Source organism: Equus asinus, chromosome 25, assembly GCF_041296235.1.
Source record: "Equus asinus isolate D_3611 breed Donkey chromosome 25, EquAss-T2T_v2, whole genome shotgun sequence".
NCBI lineage: Eukaryota > Metazoa > Chordata > Mammalia > Perissodactyla > Equidae > Equus > Equus asinus.
Genome location: NC_091814.1, coordinates 19,499,119 through 19,508,237, shown reverse-complemented (window position 1 = coordinate 19,508,237; position 9,119 = coordinate 19,499,119). Strand labels below are relative to the sequence as shown.

At 47.6% G+C, this 9,119-nt stretch overlaps 1 long non-coding RNA gene across 1 annotated transcript; it reads left to right on the top strand.

Annotated features, from left to right (window-relative positions):
* The first annotated feature begins 426 nt into the window (after positions 1-426).
* On the top strand, positions 427-3,377 carry LOC139042061 (uncharacterized). The gene is made up of 3 exons (XR_011498281.1): positions 427-705; positions 1,165-1,272; positions 1,950-3,377. It is a non-coding gene; the product is annotated as an uncharacterized lncRNA (long non-coding RNA).
* The last annotated feature ends 5,742 nt before the right edge of the window (positions 3,378-9,119 follow it).

Genomic DNA, 9,119 nt, shown 5'->3' with positions numbered 1-9,119 from the left:
GGGGTATAAACAGGCCTCACATTTCCATGTCAAAAATTCTCTGTTGACGTTAGCTGCGTGCACGGCCTTTCGGGAGACACAACCAGTCCAAGTTAGTTTTCAAAGTGATTCTTAAGCAATGGGTGCAGAGGGGACCAGTGTTTTTATTTGTGTATATTCAGTTAGTAAGGAAGATGATAATCTTTTTATACTTTTATCGGCTATTTGAAGTTTTTCGTGGTTCATACCCTTTCCACACTTTTCTGTTGGCTGTTCTTGTGCACTGACATCTATTTTTAGATTAAAGTTACTAGCTTTGGCTGTCATATGCGTTTCAGTCTATTTTCCAAATTGGGACCCGACTTTTGCCATTTGTTTGAGATGTTATTTGTTCACTTATGAATAGATTGGAAGTAGGAACTTCCATTGACTTTTTGTCTCTCTCAGGTCCAGTGTCTCGCCCTGTCCTGACCCTCAGGGCTCCCGGGGCCCAGACTGTGGTGGGGGACGTGGTGGAGCTTCACTGTGAGGCTCAGAGAGGCTCTCCCCCAATCCAGTACCGGTTTTATCGCAATGATGTCACCTTGGAGAGCAACTCAAGCCTCTTTGGAGGAGGATCTTCCTTCAACCTCTCTCTGACTGAAGAACATTCTGGGAACTACTCTTGTGAGGCCAACAATGGCCTGGGTATCCAGCGCAGTGACACAGTGACACTTTCTATCACAAGTAAGTTTTCTACGCCCATGCCATAGATGTGGAGAAAATATTTCCTCCAAAGATTCTCTGATAACCGTCCTGATGCTTGACCAAGACAGTGCTTCTCAGGCACAGGTACACAAAGCTGGCAGTTCTCTAAATTGCCGTTTTCTGCAGTATTTCTGAAGTGATAGTACTGGGGCAGGAGAGAGGGGCCAAAGAGGATCACTGAATTTAATGCCCTTTGCTGGCGCTGTCCATCCTGACCTTCACCCGTTGCCTCATCAGCAGAGATGAGCTTCTGCACAAAGAGAAGAGCCATTTCCTGTGCCACACCAACACCTGCTTAGCCTCAGGAACCCTCGTCCCCTAGGTTTATCCTCTCTCCCCATGCCCAGGCATCAGTTCTGACCCAGGGGAAGCAGGAGTCCAAGACCACAAGCCTCTCCCTCTGGCTCATGCACGGGGTTTGCTTTTCATGGTTGACAGGGAGCAGAAGTGGCCCTGTCGCCACAGGTGTCACCGGCGGACTGCTCAGCCTGTTGGGCCTTGCTGCTGCGGGACTGCTGCTCTATTACTGGCTCCCAAGAAAAGCAGGTGGGTAACTCCCTGGCTAACCTGAGCTTGAGTCCATGCCCTTCCCATCTCCAATTCCTCAGGCTCCTGCTGTCTTTGTAACCACCCCCAAGCTCTCAACAGCTCCTCCCACCACTGTCCCACAGTCCCCACTTTCCCTCTAGGTCCCCCAGAATTTGTCTTTACCAAACGCAAAGTTTCCAAAGCAACCCTATCGGGCAGAAGATGACTTGATGAGATGTAGTTTATTCAACACCATAAGCTGCAGTGTACCTACCTCTCTCCACTTACAAGATCATCCCCAAAAAACGCGAAGAGGAGAAGAAAGACTCTGAGAAACAGGAGTGAAAACAGGAACCAAATGGGATTTGATAACTTACTGATTTCTTAAATGTCCATTATTTTCATTGCTGATCAAGTCTGCTTTCCCACCTGTAGCTACTGACCATTGTTCTTTACAAACTCCAGGTTGAAGGATTATGGATTGTGGGTTCCCCTTTCACATTATAACTCTACCCCTCTGGAAGTCAGGGGCCATAGTTTTTGCCCAATCTGCCTCCTCCCTTGGATGTAGAGAAGAAGGGTTCACACCTGAGTGAAGCGACTCCTGGCAGGTTCTGGGCGAGCCTCTTACAAGCTGTGCTCCTTGTGAAGTCCTCCTTCTCCCGGATCCAATGTCCCTCTGCTTTCCTTTGCAGGAAGAAGGCCTACCTCTGACCTCTCCAGGTAAGAGCTAGGCTGTATTCCTGTGTTTAATGAAATGACTACAGGGTATAAAAATGGAGTTGAGTCTGGTTACTGCTGAGAGCACAGTCACTGCTTCATGTCACTGAGATGGATTCTGTCAATTTCACGTTGCCACCGCTCTTGGGATATCTTAAGGCAATTCCCAGGACCTCCCACAGCCTTAGCCACATAGGACCTTTTCTTGCATCAAATATTGATGCTTATTATTTTTTAACTTACATGCTTGTACCACTGTTACTTGGTTGCCTGAGTGATCACTATGACCACTGAATCTGCCCAAGTCTTCAGATGATCTTAGCTTAATCATCCTGGAAAGTCAGGGTATGGCCAACCTAACCAATACCTATTGTGATGAGACCCAAGAGGATGGAGTAACACAAGTTGGCCACTCAGAAAGACCACTCTGCCAACAGGAGGTGGTGCCTGTGGAGAAGAGGCTGCCATCTTGGATCCCAAAGGCTGACTTTAGGAGGCACACCATAGCTCACAACTATCCCTGGGCAAGCCCATGGTAGCAGCATCCAAAACATACAGGGTTCCTCAGAGCCTTTCTAATTACTGATTTCTCTGAGATCCTCATCTCTCTGAGAGTGGAGGCATTGGAGCCCGGTTTGAATATTGCTCTTTCCCTTTCTCGTTACATAGCATTGAGTAAGTCACTTCACCTTTTGGAAACTCCATCTTTTTCATCTATAAAATAGGGATAACGATAGAATCAACAAGAACTAGCTCAGTGCCTGGTATATACCAAGCGTCCGTAAAGTCTGGAAACATGAACCAACAAGGACATACACCCTGTGCTGCTGCCACACAAACCTCTCGATTTCCTGTCTGTACCACTTCCTTTCAAGCAGCCGTGACTTTGCACATGCTATGCCTTTTCCTACTAACTTTTCCCTTTTTGTCCTCTCTGTCAAACTCACTCGTCCTTCAAGACCGAGTTCAAATGTCAAAGGAAGCCTCACTTTTCCTTCTGGGTTTCCATAGCCTTTTGAATCGACATTTCTTGTAGTCCTTGCAGGAGTGTGTGTGTTTGTGTGCATGTGCATGTGCGTGTATGTGTGTGTGTCTGCTTCCCTCCCTGGACTATTTAAAGCCTCTCCAGGATCGAGTGTTATGACTTGCTCTAGTTTAGAATCCTCCCCGCATCCTCACATACCCCAACGCACATCACAGGGTCTGGTAAATCACAGATGCTCAATTCCTAGTGAAACAATGAATGGGCAGTGGTGTGGAATGGGACGTTTCCTGTTTTCTCAGAGTAACACTTAAAGCCCCAATGCTGAGCTCAACAGTTGATAGTTACCCACATGTTTTGAAGAGCAGTTTCTAGACACATCACCACAGGATCAACTAAGAAGTGGCCACACCACTCTTGAGCACTTCCCTGGCTCCTCATATATCCTTTATGAGCTGATGTCTAGAGTTCACTAAGGATGATGATAGGGAAGGAGATGGTGATCCAGTGAGGGGCCCTGGGCATTTTACCTCCCATCTGAACTCCAGCCAGGGGAAGACAGGACCCCTAGATAATTGCTTAGAGAAGGGAAGACAGTCCCTCACCACTCAAGGAGATTTCTTGAGCCTCAGGAACTCACTGGCTCTTCTGGAGTGGCCCTCAGATCCAAGCCCAGTGAGAAAGCTTTTAAGAGATCTTGACACGAGGGCCCTGGAGTTTGGGGACGTTAGAGAGGAATGTCTTCTCCTCCACTCATGTTGTTTCCTCCCATGGGGAAGGAGTTCCATGAGTGTAACACTCCTGCCCTCACTCATTCCCCAGAGGAGGAACAGTTCCTTATGTCTCTAGTGGGCTTAGAAGGTGAACAAGAGCCTGCATGGCCCTGCCTCTCGGTCTCCCGTCCTCAAGGCCAACAGCAGCCCACAGGAGCTTGTGTTCTCCTCTTCTCTAAGTTTGAAAAGGACATGCATCTCAGAGGGCTGCTTATGGTTTCACAGGCGTAACCCCAACCTCAATATTTGACTCATGAGGCTTCAAACCTTAAGAAATAAAAATAGAGGAGTCAGGGGAGCAAAATGCACAGCGAGAGATGGAGGCTTCTGCTCCAACCAGGGCAGGTGGCTTCACGCTTTGGAGGTGCTTACCCCGCAGAGGCCGTGTGGGTTTTACTGTGGTTCTTCATGGCAATTGACTAAGAGCCATCAATCTGTTTGGAATGAAGTGGGCTTTTGGATGCTGAACTGGGGGGAGGAGCTCCAAGCCTTAGGCTGCAGTGTATCTTGGCAAGTTTCTAGAGCTTGGACCAGCTTTGACCAAGGGCATTGGGGCTGGGGCTGCGCACACTGACCACTAAGCAGAGGTGAGCAGGTGCACTGGACTCTTTAGGCTGTAGCGGCCCTAGATGTGGCTTGCGCTGTTCCTGTGGTTATGAATTCAGACAGCTTCCTCTACCAAGCAAGGGTCCCAGTTCCTCCCATGGAGGCATGACCTGACAGCACCTCCCTCACATACACCATGCACCTTCCAGCTCCACCCTGGGGCTCCTCTCTTGGGCTGAAGTGCAGATGTGCAGAGAAGTTGACCTTAGCAATGGGATATTGCAATCAGTGAATAAATTTTGCTCCTTTTCTCCACTCTAAACCCTTCCTCAATGGACTACTCAGAGATACAAAGGCTTTATGTGACCTCTCAGAGGACATCCTGAGAGAACAAGCCATTAACCTATTGTAAGCTGTGGCCAAGTCGCATACACACACCCTCAAATGTGTCCTCCTTCTCCCCCAGCCTCCCCATCCCCTCTCACTCCTGCTTCCCTGGGATTGTACTCACTCATAATGGGTTAGTCCGTGAGCTTTTCTTCAGGCTATTTTCTAGGGAACCAGAGCTAAGACAGGAGGTTCCATAGGCCTCAAGCCACACAGAGTTTCAGCCAAATGGTTGCCATGTGGGACCTAACAGTCAGATGCCCCGAATGTGGCCTCAGCAAGTGGGAGGGCATGGTGAGATCCTCAGCAAAGCCAGGGCCTTGAAAAATACCCACTTTTGCTTCAACAGATGTGGGTTTCCTGAACAGCCGTGGCTGCGACAAAGATTCAACCATAAAAAAGAACTTTTTCATGAAAGGCCTTTGACATATTGGGAGCCAGGGCAATGTTTTCTGCTTTTAATCTAAGGCAGCTGACTTTTTGCGTGTCCTAAAGCTTTTCAAGCTGTTAGGTGTTAGCTTCTTGCCAAGATAGGCAGTGCTGCACCTGCTGCCCGAGCCTCAGCTGAGCCTTTCAAAAAGGAAACCAGACACCAGAGACAAGAGCCTGAACTGCGCCCCGTGCTGCCTTGCAGAGCACGAGGGAGAGACCTGCTCTCCACCACAGAACTGCAGCTAACCCAGGGTGAAGCGGGGGCAAGCAGGCCCTGGGAGGCAGGATTTTAGGCCTAATTGCAAATCAAGAGAAGCCAATAGCAAGAGTAGCCCAGGACCAGAGGAAGAACTCTGTCCCACTCTATTATGGAGGCCACATGACCCAGTAAAGCTCAGCCTCAGTGTGGCTCAGGGAACTCAGAAGCACCAGGCTCAAGATAGGAAATGTTAAAATCCCTCAAGGGGAGAGGAAGGCTCCTCCCAGGTGGATGTCTCCTCCTTCCCCCTCCCCTTTGCATCCTGGCAAAGCAAACCTCTTCTGGAAAGATCTCTTCCACTTGAGTTACAATTGTAGACTCCAGACAGATATAAAGATTGAGGTCATTCTGGCAAGACTAACACTAAAGAGATCTTTTCCCTCTCCCCTCCATGATTCAGACACAGTCTCTTTGGCAACGCTAAATGCCGGGCCCTGGGGACATGAATTTATTGGGATAACTGCTCAGGAGTTTGAGACTGGCTCCTTTTCTACAGTCGGTGAGTCTAGGGCCAGTGCTGCGTAGTCTGACGTGTCCTAGTTACTCTCTAGATTGTTTTAAATAGTGTCTCAGTCTGCCCGGGCTGCTGTAAGAAAAACATCCTAGACTGTGTGGCTTACAAACAGCAGAAATTGCTTACTTACAGCTGTGAAAGCTGGGATTTCCACAGGCAAGTTGCCGGCAGAGTCAGTGTCTGGTGAGGGCCTGCTTCTTGGTTCATAGACATGTGCTCACATGGCAGAAGGGGCAAGGGAGCTCCCTGGGGCCTCTTTTATAAGAGCACTAATCCCCTCTGTGAGGGCTCTGTGCTCATGACCTAATCACCTCCCAAAGGCCCCATCTCCTACTACCACCACATGGGGGATTAGGTTTCAACATATGAATTTGGAGGAGACACAAACATTCAGTATGTGGCAAATTGTAAGACAAATCATCTACCAGCTAACCTTGGGATAATGTGAGCATGAAAAAGAATGTTGGTAGTAACAAGCTATAACACTGAATTTGAAAAGAATTCGTGAGATAACTATTCTCAAAAGAAAAAAAGGGTAGGCAAAAGCTCTTCTTTACAGAAGAAAACAGATAGTAAATGTTGAAGGAATGTTGACCTTAGGAAATCACTTTGCCATCCCCTGGTAACAATTGCTTCAGGCAAGGATCACCAATGGATGTTAAAATTACTGGGTGAGAGGTTGCTGGGCAACAGGCCATCCACAGGATCTCAATGCATCACCACTCTCAGTGCTTGTCAATCAAAAGGGGGACTGTACCTTTACAATGGAGAGAGCTGGCAGGGCCAGTCCTAATGATGTGATCAGACATGGCATCACCAGTAGTGGGCGCCACTGACCCTATGTGCCCTCTGATGGGAGCAGGGGCGAGTCCAGGCTCCCCCTTAGAGTGCTCTTGTCAAAGAAGCTCATCCAGAACCTATGGGAGAAGATGAACAAATTTAGAACGTGGGCCATTTGGAGAGAGACTCCTGAAACTGCGGAAGTCACAAAAGACAAAACAAAAGGGCAGCGAGACTAAGGGAAGCTGAAGACACGCAACAACCTCAGAGGAACCTTGATTGGATTCTGGATCCAGAGGAAAAAACATTGGAGAAATTCTGAAGATAATTACAGAAAGTTGAATATGGACTATGTATTACTGATACTATTGAATCGATAATCTGACATTACTTTAGACATATTTTTTAAAATATTTGAAATACTTTCAAATGATTCAGTAAAAATCTTTAAAATGTGTGTGTGTGGAGAGAGAGAGAGAGAAAGAGTACAAACATAACCCAAAGAAAATTGACAATTGGTGAATGCAAGGAAGGGCACACCAGTGTTCATTACATTGTTCTCTTTCGAGTTTTCCGAAATTTGAAAATTCTGTAATTAAAACATTGGGTCGGGGAGGATGGAGCCCCTCAGATGCTCAGTGTTGAATTGATAGCACCCCAAGTTGCCGATAGAACTTCCCTCCGTCCTGGGGGCCACCATCTGCCACTCCCAGTGTGGAATGAGCCCTGCCTGGCTCAGGCACTGGGACGCCCCCCCAACGATATAGCCAGATAAGACTTCGAGGACGACGGCTGGGCTTTTTAATTTAAAATATTTTGCTTTAATTTCCTTGGGAATTTAACCTTTGAACTGTCTTCTTCCCTGAGGATTCCCTAATGGAATGGATTTTGTTTTCATCATCAGAGTATCTATCTGCTGGCATGTTATGATTGGAGGGCTCAATGATGTCATCGGATCTCATTGCAGAGCCTCTGATAAACGGCTGGAACATATGGATGAAATAACTCAGGATGGGTAATAGAACAGAGAGGAAGCGCTCAGCGTCAGGTGCCGGTGACCTGGAGTGGACTCCAACTTGCTCACTGCTCTGACCCCTTTCAGAGCTCCCTAGGGACAAAACCCCACCTGCCCAGCAGCGTTCCCAGGAGGCTGCACAGAAACGGAATATCTGATTTGGAGAAGCAGCCCTGCGTAGGTGGTCAGTCTAGATATTCTTTCTGCTGACCTCACCCCTGATCAACCACAGGCTTAATGGATGAGCACAACGGTCTGAACAAAGTCTACAGAACATTAGCATTTTCTCTAAACATCCCTTACTCTTCCTCAGTTAGTGGGTGAGGGCCATTGGTTCACTTGTCTTCACTGGTGAATCTACTCTATCCAAGTCCTAAGCGTGAGGATTTGCTCTCCTTCTCCTTCCTCTCTACTCAGGACCAGCATAAGCCTGCAATCTAGAGAAGTGTATCTTCTCTGAAGACCGAAATTTTCCCTGAGGTGGGCTGTCTCAAGGTCACCCTGGAGAGTAGGCAGTTAGCAAGTCCATTTGGCTCTCACAACTGAGCTTTATTAATCATTGCATTAGGGTTCTCCAAGAGAAACAGAATCAATAGAATATATATGTAGAGAGAGAGAGAGAGAGGAGAGAGAGATTGATTTATTATAAGGAATTGGCTCACGTGATTATGACAAGTCCCAAGATTTGCATTTGGCAAACTGGAGACACAGAAGAGCTGATGCCGTAGCTCTAGTCGAAATGCCAGCAGGTTTGAGACCCAGAAAGAGCCAATATTTCAGTTTGAGTCCAGGGTGGGAAGGAAAATGATTATCCAGCTTGAAGCTAGTCAGGCAGGAGAAATCGCCCCTTACTTGGAGGAGAAACAACCTTTGTTGTTCTATCAGGCCTTTGACCCATTGGATGAGGCCCACCCACGTTAGGCAGAAAAATCCGCTTTACTCAGTCTGCCAATTCACATGCTAATCTCATCCAGAAACACCTGCCTTGACACACCCAGAATGTTTGTCCAGATGTCTGGGCACCCCATGGCCCAGTCAAGGTGACACACAAAATTCACCATCACAGGCACAAAGGTGGTCTATTGGCACCATTAAATCTTTTGGTCTGTTTCTCAATTGGCTCAGAACTCTGACAGGAAAGAGGGGCATTATTTGGGGGTCTCCTCAAGGAGGAGAGGTGCCTGCCTGGCCTCCCTCACTTTGTGGTCAAAAGAATGTCAATCATATCAACGGTGCACCTGTTTTCTCTTTCTGTTTTCACCTCTATCCCTCTTCAAGTCCATCTTTCTTTTTGACATCTGCCCGACCTGCACAACGTCTCCTGATTTAAGTCCTTCTACTTCCACTAGCCAACCTTGTTGTCTTCCCCTCCTCCTGCCCTTCTGATCGGTTCTGCCCACTCAACAGAGACCTAGCTCATAAGAATAGTCACTATTTGTTGAAGAATTAATGTGTCA